A 19,616-nucleotide genomic window follows, 5' to 3' on the forward strand; every position below is an offset into this window, starting at 1 on the left:
TAGGTTCTTGTTTGTAGCCATTTTTATTTTTTGTGCCTGTGTTCCTTCTTCCCTTTTTATTTCTTCTTTTTACACCAGTCCCTTTAGCATTTCTTGCATTGCTGGCTTGCTAGTGATAAACTCCCTTAGCCTTTTTTTGTCTGCTAAGCTCCTGATTTCCCCTTCAATTATGAATGATAGCCTTGCTGGATAGAGTATTCTTGGATTCAGTCCCTTGCTTTGCATCACTTTGTATACTTCTTTCCATTCCTTTCTGGCCTGATGTGTTTCTGTTGAGAAATCATTTGATAATCTAATGGGAGATCCCTTGTATGCAGCTTTCTTTCTCTCTCTTGCAGCCTTTAAGATTCTCTCTTTGTCCTGAACATCTGCCATCGTAATTATGACATGTCTTGGTATGGGTCTTTTGGGGTTCATCTTGTTTGTGACTCTCTAGGCTTATGTGACGTTTTTCTTCCCCACATCAGGGAAGTTTTCTGACATCGTTTCTTCAAGTAGGTTTTCTAACCCTCGTTCCTCTTCTTAATAATAGGGGTCGTTCTGGTACCCCTATTATTCGTATGTTGCTTCGTTTCATATTATCCCAAAGCTCCCTTAGGCTCTTCTCCTGTTTCTTAATTTTTTTCTTCAATTGCAGTTCAGTTTGGGTGTTTTGCTTCCCTGTCTTATAATTTGCTAATTCGGTCCTCCACTTCTTCTAGTCTACTGTTGAAACTTCCATAGTGTTTTTTATTGTAGCTATATCACTCTTTATTTCCTCTCGATTCTTACATAAGTTGTTGATTTTCTCATCCATCCAGTTTATGAACTGTATGATTCTTATTTTGAATTGTTTTTTTGACACATTGCATGCCTCCATTTCACTTAGCTCCTTTTCTGGTGATTCCTCCTTTTCTTTACTTTGGGCGTTTCCTTGTCTCCCCATTTTTGCTCTCACCAAAGGATCTAGGTGTCGAGTCGTGCAGGGGCTGCTCCTCGGGCAGCAGCGGCTACTTGGGTGGTGGCTGCTGCTTGGGCAGTCATTGCAGCTGCTGCTCCTCAGTTGGCGGTGGCTCCTTGGGTGGGCACTCTTCGCACGGCTGCTCGCAGCAGTGGGTGGGCTGCTTATGTGGCTGCTGCTCCTCGGAGGGGACGGGCTGTGTGTGGCAGCTGCTCCTCGGACGGGGGTGGGCTGCACGTGGCTACTGCCCTTCAGACAGGGATAAACTGCCACAATTTAATCAGCACTTACTGTGGGCCAGGCACTGTGTCAAGAATTATAGTTATGACAGTAACTGTGAAAAAATAGGCACCTGACTGCTGATTGCTGTACAGAGCATCAGGTGAGGCTTGAGAAGTAACCCTTGGAATTTTTCACCAGGAGGAGAAAAGGCTGGGTTGTGTATCCACTGAATCCTGTCCCTAATTGGTTGGAGGTTGCTTCTTAGGACAGTAATGCTAGCCCGTGCAGTCCTCGCCACTCATAAGCCAAGCAAAATCTTGTGGCTTCCTTTTTTAAAAAACATTTTTTTATTGATTTCAGAGAGGAAGGGAGAGGGAGAGTTAGAAACATCAATGATGAGAGAGAATCACTGATTGGCTGCCTCTTGCATGTCCCCTACTGGGGATCGAGCCTGGAACCTGGGCATGTGCCCTTTATCGGAATCAAACACAGGACCCTTTAGTCTGCAGGCTGATGCTCTATCCACTGAGCCAAACCAGCTAGGGCAACTCCTGTCTTCTTCTTTTTTAAAAAAAAATATATTTTATTCATATTTTACAGAGAGGAAGGGAGAGGAATAGAGAGTTAGAAACATCGATGAGAGAGAAACATCGATCAGCTGCCTCCTGCACACCCCCTACTGGGGATGTGCCCGCAACCAAGGTACATGCCCTTGACTGGAATCGAACCTGGGACCCTTCAGTCTGCAGGCCGTCGCTCTATCCACTGAGCCAAACCGGTTAGGGCAACTCCTGTCTTCTTGAACCTGTAATCCTATCTGGAGATGAAAAGCACCACTTCCCAGCCAGCTAAGCAAAAAACCTGGGAGTCATACTGATTCCTCTTATTCCTGAAGTAGTTGTTTCTTACTGCTGGGAACTATGCTATGTGCATGTGAGTGATAAAACACTATCATCTCTGCCCTTAAAGAGTTTCAAATATAGTTAAAACCTAGTAAAGAAGATAAACACAGAGTACTCTAGGAACATGAAGGAGAAAAACTTATTTGGGGAAACATGGAAGGCTTCTTAGAAGAGAGAACATCAGAGCTGGATCTTAAAGAATAAGAATTGATGGACCAAAGAAATGAGAAAGAGGCAGCAGAAAGTGTAAATAAAATCACAATGCCAAGCAATATCATAGTATATACAGGCAACTACAAGTTCTTCAGTATTCCAAAGCATAAGATGAGGAATAAAGAAAAAGGTGGAGAAATAGGAAAGGTCAAGTATGATGCCAATGCATGGAAAGCAAAAGACCTTATCTATAATAATAAAAGCGTAATATGCTAGTTAGACCAGACGTCCTTCCGGACGAAGCTGGGGCTGCAAGGGAAGCCCAGGTCCTTGGGTGCCTGTCGGCGGCCGGAGGGGGCCAGAGGGAAGCCCGGGTCCCAGGTGCCAGAGGGAAGCCGGTGCCGGCAGCCAGGGGAAGGAAGGCCTACTCTTGCACAAATCTCTTGCATCGGGCCTCCAGTCTGGATATAAACAAGGATATACCTCTATCTCATAGGTGTGTGTTTCCCTCTAGTCTTGCTGCATCTGACAAAGATCTTTGTTCTACCAAAAAATAAACTCAACTTCCCCATACCCCCAAATATGGCAACCCTTAGATCAGGGGTGGGCAAACTTTTTGACTCGAGGGCCACAATGGGTTCTTAAACTGGACTGGAGGGCCGGAACAAAAGCATGGATGGAGTGTTTGTGTGAAGTAAACATCATTACATAAAAGGGTACGGTCTTTTTTTTTTTTAGTTTTATTCATTTCAAACGGGCCGGATCTGGCCCGTGGGCCGTAGTTTGCCCATGGCTGCCTTAGATGATCAATAACCCTTAGGGCAGAAGAGATGAATCTAAGGCAGTAGCACCCAGCCATTAGAAAAAGACTAAGTTTGAATTTTATAAAAGAGCAGTACTACATTTGAAATCTATCTCTGATTACCTCACTCCTTCAGTTAAAAAAGGAGATAGCCCTTGCTAGTGTGGTTCAGTTGGTTGTAGAGTCATCCCGTGCACCAGTAGGTCACAGGTTCGATTCTCCATCAAGGCACATACCTAGGTTGCAGGTTCCATCTCTGATCAGGCACATATGGGAGGCAAACGATCAATATATGTCTCTCACATGGATGTTTCTCTCTCTTTCTCCTTCTCTAAAATCAATTTTTTTAAAAAGAAAAAAAAAGGCAAGAGGGTAAAGTCATACAATACTTAAAATAATAAAGGGTACGGCAGAAGTAGGTTTACAGTTGTGAGTATGCGAAAGTTTATTCTTGTATTATTTTCCATATGAACAACTGTAAACCTACTTTTTAAAAATATTATTTTTATTGATGTCAGAGAGGAAGGGAGAGGGAGAGATCAATGATGAGAGAGAATCATAGATTGGTTGCCCCCTGCACTCCCCGCTACTGGGGTTCAAGCCCACAACCCAAGGATGTGCCCTGACCTGGAATCAAACCCTGACCGCCCAGTTCATAGGTCGATGCTCAACCACTAAGCCACACAAGCCAGGCAAATATAAAACTACTTTTGCCCCACTCTTTATATTATTTCTTCTTGATCACACTGAATATTTTCCTAAGAAACCAAATATAAAGATTTTTAAAAGGTTGCATTACAGTGAACGGTATTAGAAGAGGTAAAGCCAATATTTCCTTTCTACTCCTTACAGCTATCATTTAGCCCAAATTTGTCTTGACCTTGTATTAAGTTCCCCACATAAGAGGGAAGGCTTATCTTGGTGAGGTTGCTCATTGTCCCCAATAAGTGCTATATTAAATTTCTTGTATTCATGTAGACACTGGTGTTAAAATTTTGGGAGACAAAAAATGTCCTGCAAATATAACAAAAGGTATAAACTTCTTCCTTAAAACTGTGTATGCATACAAAGCAGCATACCATTTTAGGTGAAATTTCAGACTCCCTGAAACATATCCAAGGATCATAGTTAAGACTCCCCATCTGGATCTATCAGGATCTGGCTTAAATTCCATCTCCTGTGGAATAAATCCAACCACTCTTATTTCTCCTGAACTTACAGCTATGAGTCCAGGCCACATAAAGTATTATAATTATACATTTGTACCATACTCTCAGTAATTTTTCCATAAGTATTAGTAATCCCCCCCAACTACATTATAAATAGCTCAAGGGAAGAAGAAATGATTTACACTTTTTTGTTATCCCCCTTGTAATGCCCAACATACAGCAAGCAAATAGGAGTGCTCAACAAATGCTTGAGTGACAAAAAGAAGTTCTGGATATAAAAGAAGCTCTGGGTATAAAACACCCACTGTTTTTATTTTCTCAGGCAGTGATAGTTACAGCTATTTTTCATTTCTATACCTCTACACATATGGACTATATTTCAATCAGGGACCAGGGGTGGGAATTTCTGTCTATATAAGCCAACTCCCCTACTGGAGAGTACACTTTCCCTTTCCACTGAAGCCTGAAGATTGCATTTCCCTGGCTAAACTAAAATACCAAAGATGTCTCACTGGAGCAGAGGAAAGCAGACCGGAACAGGTTACAGCAGACTGGCACAGAATGGAGCAGAGCAGAACTGTTTAGTTGGAGAGGGGCGTGGCCACAGGGCTGCCTCATAGCCATGCTATGTTCACAGCTGTGCTGTATCACAATTGAGGTGTTTTGCACTGAGTAAAGTTTTCTTCTTCAGTGCACTCCAAATTGGAGACTGCTGTTGGTGCTGAATTGGTGCCAACAACATTGGTTGACACTGTCTTATATCCCCTACTAACAATAAGTTCACAGAGACTAAGGGAGAATCATAGTATTCCAACTAGTCTGTGCCCTAACTGTGCTGCAAGGCAAATAAGTCACAATTAAAACTCAAAGGAAATTTCAATCAGACTTAAGAAGAGGGGAAAAAATTGTTACAGACATACGTGAAATGCATTATTTTTAAAAAACACTGTTACATCATAATTTTTGTGAGACAGAGAAGTTATTCTTATACTGTTGTAATTAGCTAGTTAATAATAATAGAAAAAAAGGCAAAAGAAAGGCCAGACATTATAGCCATGTCATTTGGGCAGCTTCATCAGAAGCTGCCATTTCACACTCCCTAGGGATCCAACAAAGGGAACACAGACTCATGCCCAGTAAAATTGGGGTGACATAGGAAAGGTCCTTTTCTATCAATCACACCTGGGGACAGAGATGGTTGGTCAGGATGGGCATGACTATTGCAAGTGCACAAACATTTGGGACTATATAATCCCCTAAGCAAAGTTCATTCTCTTGTTGCTCTGTTCACACTCTTGGTTCTTTTGCATTGGCCCGTATGGCCCACAGACATGTGGATGGACCCCACACACAATGGATTAATGAACTGCAGCGGGAAAATATAAAATAAGATAGCCTGAAGCGGGATGGACCCGGCTCCAACATGGAAAGGAAACTCTGGACACTGGCTCTGCTTTTAGCTCCACTAAAACCTCAGCTATACTTCTATGACTGGACTAAGAAAAATGGAACTTTGGAAACCCAAGGTGTAATTCCATGGAAATAAAGCTTTCTACTCTATCACATCTCCTCTGTGAGTCTCAGAAAATTCCTTTTCTCAGGATATGGCAAAAAGTCCACCCCCAGCAACAACCAGGGGGCACAGGGACAGGGGCGATGATGCCCTCTCCTCTCCTATAACATTCCCATTTGTAGTTGATAAAACTGAGGCTCAAGGAAGTTAAATAAATTTGCCCCAAACACAGGGCTAATACAGTATTTGGTAGAGCTGGGGCCACTAAAAAATCTTATAACTTCTAATCCTGTTCTCAAGTCACTCTCTCTAATAGAGTGAAAAAAATAAAGTGAAAAAACAAATACCTGCCAGAACCGGTTTGGCTCAGTGGATAGAGCGTCGGCCTGCGGACTCAAGGGTCCCGGGTTCAATTCCGGTCAAGGGCATGTACCTTGGTTGCAGGCACATCCCCAGTGGGGGGCGTGCAGGAGGCAGCTGATCGATGTTTCTCTCTCATCGATGTTTCTGGCTCTCTATCCCTCTCCCTTCCTCTCTGTAAAAAATCAATAAAATATATTTAAAAAAAAAACCAAAAAAAAAACAACAAAACAAAAAAAACAAATACCTTTATCTTGTAATTCCAATCTCAGTATAAACAATAAAACAAAATTACACTCCAAAAATGGAGATCTGGGGCGAGGGTAGGCTGCGGCATGGCGGAATGTGGTGTCACACCAGCTCCATGGCAGCTCCTCAGTGGCCTGCCACTGCCATTGCCACTGCCATTGCTGCCACCACCACTTCCAACACCATCACCTACACTCCTCCCAGACAAAGAGAGATTTAACCAGGCCAAAAAGGCAAGTGAAACCTGCCGTAGAGCAGTGGTTCTCAACCTGTGGGTCGTGACCCCTTTGGCAGTCGAACGACCCTTTCACAGGGGTCGCCTAAGACCATCCTGCATATCAGATATTTACATTACGATTCATAACAGTAGCAACATTACAGTTATGAAGTAGCAACGAAAATAATTTTATGGTTGGGTCACAACATGAGGAACTGTATTTAAAGGGCCAGAAGGTTGAAAACCACTGCCGTAGAGGAAGGCTTTTGGGATTGTAGCATCTGCACCTTCAGAAACAGTGTAGAAGCCTTTATAAATGGAGCATCTGTGATGTGAGAAAAGGCACCGCCATCAGAAAAACCTCCAGTCAATTCTCAGCTGGTGGCACAAGTGGCATAGCAGTATGCCACCCACTACCCCCGAAAAAGGAGGAGAAAGTTGAAAAGCAAGACAAAGAGAAACCTGAAAAATATAAGGAAATTAGTCCTAGTGTTGAAACTGGACAACCAATGGGTCTGGCTGCCTGTCACTACTTGAGCCAAGTAAGCAGAGAGGGTTGAATCATATATGAGCATTTATTCCAATAATGTTGGAAGCATGGGGAGAACAGCAGGTCATCCACAAAAAATCTGCTCTACCCCTCCCCATAAGCCAGCTGCTTAAATTGGGTAGAAGTACAAAGATTACATGGGAAAGAAAGAATTACAGGCATGGGAAAGTAGGCAAGGTATAATGGTTACAGCTTACAGGTAATGCAGGCTGGGAGCGGGGGTCGCAGAAGGCAGGATTCTCCGGTTGCCTCTAGGACCAGGTTACATGCAACAAGGTTGCTAATCTAGGCAGATCTTGGAAAAGCAGGATGGACTGCATTCCGATGTTAGCTCCATGTCCTAGGGCGTACAACTCTCAGCCAGGTTAGAATGTGCTTTTTCTCATCAGAACAGAACAATCACAGTTAACAGAGCATGATTAATATTTCTTGTAATTATAGCTAGTTCCCAATATTCTATTTCTGCCCTTAACAGTATTACCAAGAAAAATAAGAACAATAAAACAAAACCAAAGTCCACCATTTTGAAAGATTCTCCTAGCAAACAGTCTGCAGTCTGAAAATGCTACAAACAAAGACATGGTAAATTGAATCACACCACAAGGCCCCAACTAAAGCACGTGGACAGGAGCACTGCACAGCAGTTGGCAGTAACTGTGGGCAACATCACCATCTTACCACAGACTTTAAAGACTTGCTCCTCCTTAACATCCTAATCCACAGTGACCTCCACTGCAAGGTCAGAAAAGCAGAACCACGGCAGATCGGGGTTGGAGAGTACAGACAAGGGCTCCTCCCCTTTAATGCAGTAAATGAATCTTTCTGAAATAGCACATGGAATTGTAAAAACTATGAATCTGGGTATGAAATTCAAATCCTCCACCTACCCATACTGCTTGCACCCCTGAAGAATCTTCTGTGGACATCGATCTGTTAGTGATGCTGTTAGGGGCAGAAATAGAATATTGGAACTAGCTATAATTATAAGAAATATTAATCATGCTCTGTTAACCATGACTGTTCGGTTCTGATTAGAGAAAGCACATTCTAACCTGGCTGAGGACTGTACACCTGGAACATGGGAGCTAACATCGAAATGCAGTCCATCCTGCTTTTCCAAGAACTGCCTAGATTAACAACTTTGTTGCATGTAATTTAATTCTGGAGGTGCTCGGAGAAGCCTGCCCCTTGAGAACTCCCCTAGCCCTCATTGCCTGTAAGCTGTAACCATTATACCTTGCTTACTTTTCCATGCCTGTATTTCTTACTTTCCCATATAATCTTTTTCCTTCTACCCAACTTAAGTAGCTGGCTTAAAGGGATAGAGCAAATTTTTTGTGGATGACCTGCTGCTCTTTCCAAACTGCCGACATTATTGGAATAATTGCTCATATATGATTCAACCCTGTCTCTGCTTACTTGGCTCAAGTAGTAGCAGGCAGCCCAGACCCACTGGTTGTCCAGTTTCAATGCTGCCAGGAGAATTTCTATTTGCCATGGGCATTTGGACACTGACAATTACTCTTGACACTTTTATGTATTCCATTGCATAATATCATTTTCCTAACAATCATTTACAATTGGATGTGCTCCTGAATCTACATTTTATTTTTTTTAAAATGTGCTGTGCACAATTTTCCATGTTAATCACCAAAAAAAAGTTACATTTCAATTCTAGCTCTGAAAAGCTAATTCCTAATTATAGTTAAGATGTGTATGATTCTATACCTCAACATAATAAAAGCCATATATGACAGGCCCACAGCCAACATCATACTCAATGGACAAAAACTAACACCATTTCCCCTAAGAACAGGAACAAGACAGGGATGCCCACTCTCACCACTCCTGTTCAACATAGTACTGGAAGTATTAGCCATTGCAATTAGACAAGAAGAAGAAATAAAAGGCATCCAAATTGGAAAAGAGGAAGTAAAACTGTCCTTATTTGCAGACGACATGATATTATACATACAAAACCCTAGAGACTCCATCAAAAAACTACTAGACTTAATACATGAATTTGGCAAAGTAGCAGGATACAAAATTAATGCCAAGAAATCTGAGGCATTTCTATACACCAATAGTGAACTTTCAGAAAGAGAGATTATAAAAACAATCCCATTTACCATCGCACCAAAAAAATTAAGATACCTAGGAATAAACTTAACTAAAGAGGTAAAAGACCTCTACTCAGAAAACTACAGGACATTGAAAAAAGAGATAGAGGAAGACATAAACAGATGGAAGAACATACCGTGTTCATGGATTGGTAGAATCAACATCATTAAAATGTCCATACTACCCAAAGCAATCTATAAATTCAACGCACTTCCCATTAAAATACCAACGGCATACTTCACAGATCTAGAACGAACTCTCCAAAAATTCATCTGGAACAAAAAACGACCCCGAATAGCTGCAGCGATCCTGAGAAAGAACAAAGTAGGTGGGATCTCAATGCCAGATATCAAGCTGTATTACAAAGCCACTGTTCTCAAAACTGCCTGGTACTGGCACAAGAACAGACATATAGATCAATGGAATAGAATAGAGAGCCCAGAAATCAGCCCCAACCAATACGCTCAATTAATATTTGACAAAGGAGGCAAGAACATACAATGGAGTCAAGACAGTCTCTTCAATAAATGGTGCTGGGAAAATTGGACAGATACATGCAAGAAAATGAAACTAGACCACCAACTTACACCATACACAAAAATAAAGCCCAGGCCTAATGCCTTGGCCAGAGGCGTTAGGCCTGGGCAGGGGCGGAGCCTGCAACCGTGGGGAGCTGGGGGTCCCCTGCCCAGGCCTAAGGCCTCAGTCAGAGGCATTAGGTTAGGCAGGGGCAGAGTGGGAGATCACAGGGAGCTGGGGGTTCCCTGCCCAGGCCTGACACCTCTGCCGGAGGCCTCAGGCCTGGGCAAGGGGCCAATCCGGTGATCGGTGATCGGAGGGTGATGAGGGTCATCTCCTCTGGCCGAGGCATCAGGCCTGGGCGGGGGGCGGAGCCAGCAATCGGAGGGGGCTGGGGGTCCCCTGCCCAGGCCTGATGCCTGGGCCAGAGGCATCAGGCCTGGGCGGGGGGCGGAGCCAGCAATCGGAGGGGGCTGGGGGTCCCCTGCCCAGGCCTGATGCCTGGGCCAGAGGCATCAGGCCTGGGCGGGGGGCGGAGCCAGCAATCGGAGGGGGCTGGGGGTCCCCTGCCCAGGCCTGATGCCTGGGCCAGAGGCATCAGGCCTGGGCGGGGGGCGGAGCCAGCAATCGGAGGGGGCTGGGGGTCCCCTGCCCAGGCCTGATGCCTGGGCCAGAGGCATCAGGCCTGGGCGGGGGGCGGAGCCAGCAATCGGAGGGGGCTGGGGGTCCCCTGCCCAGGCCTGATGCCTGGGCCAGAGGCATCAGGCCTGGGCGGGGGGCGGAGCCAGCAATCGGAGGGGGCTGGGGGTCCCCTGCCCAGGCCTGATGCCTGGGCCAGAGGCATCAGGCCTGGGCGGGGGGCGGAGCCAGCAATCGGAGGGGGCTGGGGGTCCCCTGCCCAGGCCTGATGCCTGGGCCAGAGGCATCAGGCCTGGGCGGGGGGCGGAGCCAGCAATCGGAGGGGGCTGGGGGTCCCCTGCCCAGGCCTGATGCCTGGGCCAGAGGCATCAGGCCTGGGCGGGGGGCGGAGCCAGCAATCGGAGGGGGCTGGGGGTCCCCTGCCCAGGCCTGATGCCTGGGCCAGAGGCATCAGGCCTGGGCGGGGGGCGGAGCCAGCAATCGGAGGGGGCTGGGGGTCCCCTGCCCAGGCCTGATGCCTGGGCCAGAGGCATCAGGCCTGGGCGGGGGGCGGAGCCAGCAATCGGAGGGGGCTGGGGGTCCCCTGCCCAGGCCTGATGCCTGGGCCAGAGGCATCAGGCCTGGGCGGGGGGCGGAGCCAGCAATCGGAGGGGGCTGGGGGTCCCCTGCCCAGGCCTGACACCTCTGGCAGAGGCATCAGGCCTGGGCAAGGGGCTGATCCTGCGATTGGAGGGTGATGGGGGTCAACGCCTGAGGGCTCCCAGTATGTGAGAGGGGGCAGGCTGGGCTGAGGGACACTCCCGACCACCCACCCAGTGCACAAATTTCGTGCACCGGGCACCTAGTCTAAACTAATAAAAGAGAAACATGCAAATTGGTGTCACTCTACTAACCCTTCCCATTGGCTAATCAGGGCGATATGCAAATTAACTGCCAGCCAAGATGGCGGCAGGCAGCCAGGCAGCTTGAAGCTAACAGGAGGCTTGCTTGCTTCAGTAGAGTGAGCAGAAGGAAGGAGATAATAAAGATTAGAGCAGAAATAAATGACATAGAGACCAAAAAAACAATACAGAAAATCAATGAAACCAAGAGCTGGTTCTTTGAAAGGATAAACAAGATTGACAAACCTCTAGCCAGGCTCACCAAGAAGCAAAGAGAGAGGACCCAAATAAACCAAATCAGAAACGATAGAGGCGAAATAACAACAGACCCCACAGAAATACAAATGATTGTTAAAAAATACTATGGACAGCTCTACTCCAACAAACTAGACAACCTGGAGGAAATGGACAAATTCCTAGAAAAATACAACATTCCAGCACTCAATCAGGAAGAATCTAAAAATCTCAATAGGCCAATAACTATGGAAGAAATTGAAGCAGTCATCAAAAAGCTTCCAGCAAACAAAAGCCCAGGACCAGATGGCTTCTCAGGGGAGTTTTACCAAACTTTCAAGGAAGAACTAAAACCTATCCTCCTCAGACTACTACAAAAAATTCAGGAGGAAGGAACACTTCCAAGCTCATTCTATGAAGCCAGCATCACCCTAATACCAAAACCAGGTAAAGACAACACAATGAAAGAGAATTACAGGCCAATATCCCTCATGAACATAGATGCCAAAATCCTCAACAAAATCTTAGCAAATCGGATCCAGCAGTACATCAGAAAGATCATACACCATGACCAAGTAGGATTTATTCCAGGGATGCAAGGATGGTACAATATCCGCAAATCAATAAACGTGATACATCACATAAACAAATTGAAAGAAAAAAACCACATGGTCATATCAATTGATGCAGAAAAAGCATTTGACAAAATCCAACACCCATTTTTGATAAAAACTCTCAGCAAGGTGGGAGTAGAAGGATCATACCTCAACATAATAAAAGCCATATATGACAGGCCCACAGCCAACATCATACTCAATGGACAAAAACTAACACCATTTCCCCTAAGAACAGGAACAAGACAGGGATGCCCACTCTCACCACTCCTGTTCAACATAGTACTGGAAGTATTAGCCATTGCAATTAGGCAAGAAGAAGAAATAAAAGGCATCCAAATTGGAAAAGAGGAAGTAAAACTGTCCTTATTTGCAGATGACATGATATTATACATACAAAACCCTAGAGACTCCATCAAAAAGCTACTAGACTTAATACATGAATTTGGCAATGTAGCAGGATACAAAATTAACCCCAAGAAATCTGAGGCATTTCTATACACCAATAGTGAACTTTCAGAAAGAGAGATTATAAAAACAATCCCATTTACCATCGCACCAAAAAAATTAAGCTACCTAGGAATAAACTTAACTAAAGAGGTAAAAGACCTCTACTCAGAAAACTACAGGACGTTGAAAAAAGAGATAGAGGAAGACATAAACAGATGGAAGAACATACCGTGTTCATGGATTGGTAGAATCAACATCATTAAAATGTCCATACTACCCAAAGCAATCTATAAATTCAACGCACTTCCCATTAAAATACCAACGGCATACTTCACAGATCTAGAACGAACTCTCCAAAAATTCATCTGGAATAAAAAAAGACCCCGAATAGCTGCAGCAATCCTGAGAAAGAAGAAAATAGGTGGGATCTCAATACCAGATATCAAGATGTATTACAAAGCCACTGTTCTCAAAACTGCCTGGTACTGGCACAAGAACAGGCATATAGATTAATGGAATAGAATAGAGAACCCAGAAATTGGCCCAAACCAATATGCTCAATTAATATTTGACAAAGGAGGCAAGAACATACAATGGAGCCAAGATAGTCTCTTCAATAAGTGGTGTTGGGAAAATTGGACAGATATATGCAAGAAAATGAAACTAGACCACCAACTTACACCATACACAAGAATAAACTCAAAATGGATAAAGGACTTAAATGTACGACAGGAAACCATAAAAATTCTAGAAGAATCCAAAGGCAACAAAATCTCAGACATATGCCAAAGCAATTTCTTCACTGATACAGCTCCTAGGGCAGTTGAAACTAAAGAGAAAATGAACAAATGGGACTACATCAAAATAAAAAGTTTCTGCACAGCAAAAGAAACCATCAACAAAACAACAAGAAAGCCCACTACATGGGAGAACATATTTGCCAACATTATATCTGATAAGGGCCTAATCTCCAAAATTTATAGGGAACTCATACAACTTAACAAAAGGAAGATAAACAATCCAATCAAAAAATGGGCAAAGGATCTAAATAGACACCTTTCAAAAGAGGACATTCAGAAAGCCAAGAGACATATGAAAACATGCTCAAAGTCACTAATCATCCGAGAGATGCAAATCAAAACAACAATGAGGTACCATCTCACACCTGTCAGACTGGCTATCATCAACAAATCAACAAACGACAAGTGCTGGAGAGGATGTGGAGAAAAAGGAACACTTGTGCACTGCTGGTGGGAATGCAGACTGGTGCAGCCACTATGGAAGACAGTATGGAGTTTCCTCAAAAAACAAAACATGGAACTCCCATTTGACCCTGTGATCCCACTTCTAGGAATATATCCCAAGAAACCAGAAACACCAATCAGAAAGGATATATGCACCCCTATGTTCATAGCAGCACAATTCACCATAGCTAAGATCTGGAAACAGCCTAAGTGCCCATCAGTAGATGAATGGATTAGAAAACTGTGGTACATCTACACGATGGAATACTATGCTGCTGTAAAAAAGAAGGAACTCTTACCATTTGCAATGGCATGGATGGAACTGGAGAGCATTATGCTAAGTGAAATAAGCCAGTCAATGAAGGAAAAATACCACATGATCTCACACATTCATGGATAATAGAGACCATTATAAACTTTTGAACAATAATAGATACAGAGGCAGAGCTGCCTCAAACAGATTGTCAAACTGCAGCGGGAAGGCCGGGGAGGGTTGGGGGGCAGGAGGGAGGGGGGTAAGAGATCAACCGAAGGACTTGTATGCATGCATATAAGCATAACCAATGGACATAAGACACTGGGGGGTAGGGGAGGCCAGGGGATTGTCAAGGGCGGGGAAAAAAAAGGACACATATGTAATACCCTTTGTAATACTTTAAGCAATAAAAAAAATAAAATAAAATACTGAAAGAAAAAAAAAAGAATATGAGTAAAGCTTCAAGATGAATATTTTGTTTTAGCACCAGTCCTCCTACCTGCGTTGCTATCCCCCACTTCCCACCATATAACCTGGCAATTAATGACAAAGTTTCACTGCTAAGTGACATTTTACCCAGGTTAATTTTCAAAATTGTAAACATGCGGGTTCTATTTTTCAGGTGTTTTTCAAATAAATCTTTAGTGTGTGTGTATCCTTATGATAATTTAATTTTTTTGTTGATATGAAATGAAACTATAAAAATGCAGAATTTCACACATTTCTATGCCAGATTTTAATATCAAACATTATAAGTGACAGCACTTATTAAAAAAAAAAATAAAAGAATAAAAGTGGTGCCTGGGTGGCATGGCTCAGTGGTTGAGTAGTGACCTATGAACCAGAAAGTCGCAGTTCAATTCCCAGTCAGGGAACATGCCCGGGCTGTGTGCTCGATCCCAGGTGCAGGGAGTGCAGGAGGAAGCCAATCAATGATTCTCTTTCAACACTGATGATTCTCATTCTCTCTCTCTCTCTCTCTCTCTCTCTCTCCCCCCCTCTCCCTTCCTCTCTGAAATCAATAAAAATATTAAAAACAATAAAAGCAGCGATAAATAAGTATGAATAATAAACTTAAATGTAAGTGAATTAAACACTCCAATCAAAACACATAGGGTAATGGAATGGATAAGAAAATATGGCCCATATATATGCTGTCTACAAGAGAACCACATTAGAACAAAAGACTCACACAGGATGAAAGTGAAGGGATATGGACATTTTCCATGCAAATGGCAACAAATAAACAAAAATTGTAGGGGTAGCAGTACTTATCCTATATAATAAAAGGGTAATAGACCAATTGACCGAATGGTGGAACAACTGGTTGCTATGATGTGCACTGACCACCAGGGGCAGACGCTCAACACAGGAGCTGCCCCTGGTGGTCAATGTGCTCCCAGAGGAGAAGCGCCGCTCAGCCACAAGCCTGGCTGACAGCTGATGAGCACAGCGGCCCAACTCCGCGGCAGTGCTGAGGATGTCCCGGGGGGAGCGGGCCTAAGCCGTCAGTCGGACATCTCCCAAGGGCTCTCAAACTGCGAAAGGGCACAGGCTGGGCTGAAGGGACCCCCCTCCCAAGTGCACAAATGTCAAGCACCAGGCCTCTAGTATCTGATAAAATAGACTACTAAACAAAGGCCATAACAAGAAGGTCACTAAAAAATACTCAATGGATCAATGGATTCAACAAAAGGATATAACCATCGTAAACCTATATACTCCCAATACAGGAGCACCTATACATATAAAAAAATTTTGGAGGACTTTAAGGGAGAGATTGACAGAAATATAGTCATCGTAGGGGATTTTAACGCCCCCCTGACATCAATAGATAGATTTTCCAGACAAAAAATTAATAAAGAAACAGAGACCTTAAATGACACACTACACCAGATGGATTTAATTGACATTTACAAAACATCTCATCCCAAAGCAGCACAATATATATTCTTCTGAAGTACACATGGGACATTCTCAAGGATACAACATATCTTAGGACACAAAACAAGTCTCTATAAGTTAAAGAACACTGAAATCATATCAAGCATCTTCTCAGATCACAATGGCATGAAACTAGAAATCAACTAAATAAAAACACTCAAGAACTTTCAAACACATGTAGGCTAAGTAGTATTTTAGTAAACAATGAATGAGTTACAAATGAAATCAAGGAAGACATCAAAATCTTCCTGGAAACAAATGAAAATGAACACAAACACCCAAAATAAATGGGACACAGAAAAATCAGCCCTGAGAGGGAAGTTCACAGCATTACAGACCTACCTCAAGAAATAAGAAAAAGGTCAAATAAACTATCTAACCCTAAAACTAAAAGAATTAGAAAGAGAACATCAAGAAAAGCCCAGAGAAAGTAGAAGGAAGAAAATAATGAAGACCACAGAAATAAATGACACAGAGACTAAAAAAACAATACAAAAGATAAATGAAACAAAGAGCTGGTTCTTTGAGAAGATAAACAAGGCTGATGAACCTTTATCCAAACTCATCAAGAAAAAAATCAGACCCAAATAAATAAAATCAAAATGAAACACAACACCATGGCCGGTTTGGCTCAGTGGATAGAGCGTTGGCCTGCAGATTGCAGGGTCCCAGGTTCGATTCCCAGTCAGGGCACATGTCTGGGTTGCGGGCTCAATCCCCAATAAGGGGGCGTGCAGGAGGCAGCCGATCAATGATTCTCTCATCAATGATGTTTCTATCTATCTCTCCCTCTCCCTTCCTCTCTGAAATCAATAAAAAATATATTAAAAAAGAAAAGAAAAGACGAGAAGAATTGACACCACAGAAATAAAAAGCATTGTAAGAAAATACTATGAACAGCTATATGCCAACTAATTGGCCAACCTGGGTTAAATGGAAAAATTCCTAAAGCATACCATCATCCAAAACTCAATCAGGAAGAATCAGAAAACTTGAATAGACCAATAAAAATTAATGAAATTTAAGCAATAACCATAAAACTTCCAGCAAACAAAAGTCCTGGAGATTAAAAATGGTGGTGGAGTAAGTGGATGCTACATGGACACACTCCCAGGACCAAACTGGAATCACAACTAAAATATAGAAAAACTTCGTGAATAATCAATGGAAGACTCAGTGGAGAGAACCCTGAATACCAAGGACAGAAAATAGAGACTGCATAATGACTGGTAGGAAGGGCTGAGGTGTGAAAGGGCCGGCTGGGATCACTCAGATAGCAACTGAAGCTCTGGAGAAATATCTCAACTTTGGGGGGTTGCCAATGAGAATTTTTGGGGTCTAATCCCCAAGCTGGTCCCCCCAGCAGAGAACATCAAAACTCAGAAGAGTACACACATAACATTAGGCTGTGAAAAGCAGTGGGGTTGCTGTCTGCTAGGGAGAGATGGCTGGAAACTCACGTACCTTCTTAAAGGGCCAATGCACATAATTCCCTGTAGAGCCACTCATCTTGTGCTCCAGCAGTGCGAGGGCAGAGTGGAATGAAGTTGTGTGAGCAGAAGCCAGGATCGGGGGCTCTGGGGTTACAACTCAGAAGGCATGCTGCGGAGGTCATCTTTCGAAAGTAGACATTTGCTATACAAGCGACCTTGCCTGGGGGAAAGATACCTGATCCACCCTATTGGAAAACACTTTGCCCACTGTGCAGAGTTGCTCAGGCCCATTACAAAACTGAGAATAACAATTAGCCTCCAAGAAGAAGCAACTGGCCCACCCTGTTGAAAAAAACTGTTTCTATACCTGTGGAGGATTACCTGAGGGCAATTCAAGAAAAAATCCTAACCATCTGTCATCAGAGGTGGTCTCTGGAGGCTTTGAATCTTTGCCTTATCTAGTCAGAAACAATGTTTGACACTGTGCTGCACTAGAGATTGAGAGGTGTAGCAGATCTACCTAATACATAGTCACAAACCCAAACTGACAGCCAAAATGAGGAGACAAAGAAACAACCCCCAAATGAAAGAACAAGAGCATTCTCCAGAAGAAATAAATGAAATAAGATAAGAAATTGATCTGATACAGAATTCATGATAATGATGTTAAAGTTGCTCAATAGCATGAGAAAAGATATACAAACTAGGAAAACAGAAATAAAGAATGACATAGCACAAATAAAGAACACACTGGAAGGAATACACAGCAGATTAGAGGAGCTGAGGATAAAATCAGTGAATTACAAGACAGGGTTGAAAAAAATCACTCAATCAGACAACCAAAAAGAAAAAAACAATTAAAAAAACATGAGGACAGCTTAAGGGAGCTGCGGACAACATGATAACAACTGCTGAAATAGAAGCAGTAATTAAGAAACTCCCAGCAAACAAAACCCTGGGTCCGGATGGCTTCACAGGGGAGTTTTACCAGACATTCAAAGAAGAACTAACACCTATCCTTCTCTAACTATTCCAAAAAATCCAAGAGGAACACTTACAAGATCCTTTTATGACAATATTTGAATAGCAGGTATACCATAAGAGGCAGGAAGGGATAAAGGAATAGAGAACATGCTTAAAGAAATAATGGCAGAAAACTTCCTTAATCTGGTAAAGGAAAAAGTCAGACAAGTTCAGGAGGCACAGAGAACCCCAAGCAAGAAGAACCCAAACAGGCCCATGCCCAGACACATCATAATTAAAATGCCAAAAATTAAAGACAAAGATAGAATCTAAAAGGCAACAAGAGAAAAGCAAACTGTTACCTACAAAGGATCTCCCATGAGGCTGACACCTGATTTCTCATCAGAAATTCTATAGGCCAGAAGGGAATGGCATGAAGTAATCAAGGTAATGGAAAGCAAGGATCTGAAACCAAGATTACTATATCCAGCAAGGGTATCATTCAAAATAGATGGTCAAATAAAGAGCTTTCTGGACACAAAAAGGCTAAAGGAGTACACCAACACCAAGCCAGCATTACAAGAAATACTAAAGAGACTACTGTAATGAGAAAAAGAAATAGAGAGAAACCTAGGCAGACAAAAATAAAATGGCTATAAACAAGTACCTATCAACAGTAACCTTAAATGTAAATGGATTAAATGCTTCAATCAAAAGGCATAGGGTAGCTGAACGGATACAAAAACATGATCCATCTATAAGCTGCCTAAAAGAGACCCACATCATAACAAAACAATCACACAGGATGACTGTGAAGGAATGGAAATAAACTTTCCATGCAAATGGAAAAGAAAAGGAAAAAAGCTGGAGTAGCAGTAATCACATCTGACAAAATAGATTTCAAAAGGAAGGCCAATAAAAGAGACAACAAAGGTCACTACATAATACTAAAGGGATCGATCCAACAAGAGGATATAACCCCGGTAAACATATGCACCCAATACAGGTACACCTAAATATATAAAAAAGTTCCAGAGAGGAGAAGCCAAGATGGCGGCATAGGTAAACACCTGAAATTGCTGCCTCCCACAATAAATTCAAAAATACAACTAAAAGACAAAACGGACATCATCCAGAACCACAGGAAGGCTGGCTGAGTGGAAATTCTACAACTAGAAGGAAAGAGAAAAGCACACTGAGACTCAGAGGAGGTGCGGAAGTAAAGTGCAGAGGTACGGAGG

General features: G+C 43.0%; 1 protein-coding gene and 1 pseudogene across 7 annotated transcripts in view; one reads left to right on the forward strand and one right to left on the reverse strand.

Moving 5' to 3' along the window:
- Window positions 1-7,889, forward strand: part of LOC102242523 — a 26,405-nt pseudogene extending 18,516 nt beyond the window's left edge.
- The window catches only part of BCL2L13 (BCL2-like 13 (apoptosis facilitator)), a 212,771-nt gene that overhangs the window by 48,552 nt on the left and 144,603 nt on the right, over window positions 1-19,616 (reverse strand). The gene's annotated exons all lie outside the window — the stretch shown is intronic.

The sequence above is a fragment of the Myotis brandtii genome, unplaced genomic scaffold (assembly GCF_000412655.1).
Source record: "Myotis brandtii unplaced genomic scaffold, ASM41265v1 scaffold7, whole genome shotgun sequence".
In the NCBI taxonomy this organism is placed as follows: Eukaryota; Metazoa; Chordata; class Mammalia; order Chiroptera; family Vespertilionidae; genus Myotis; species Myotis brandtii.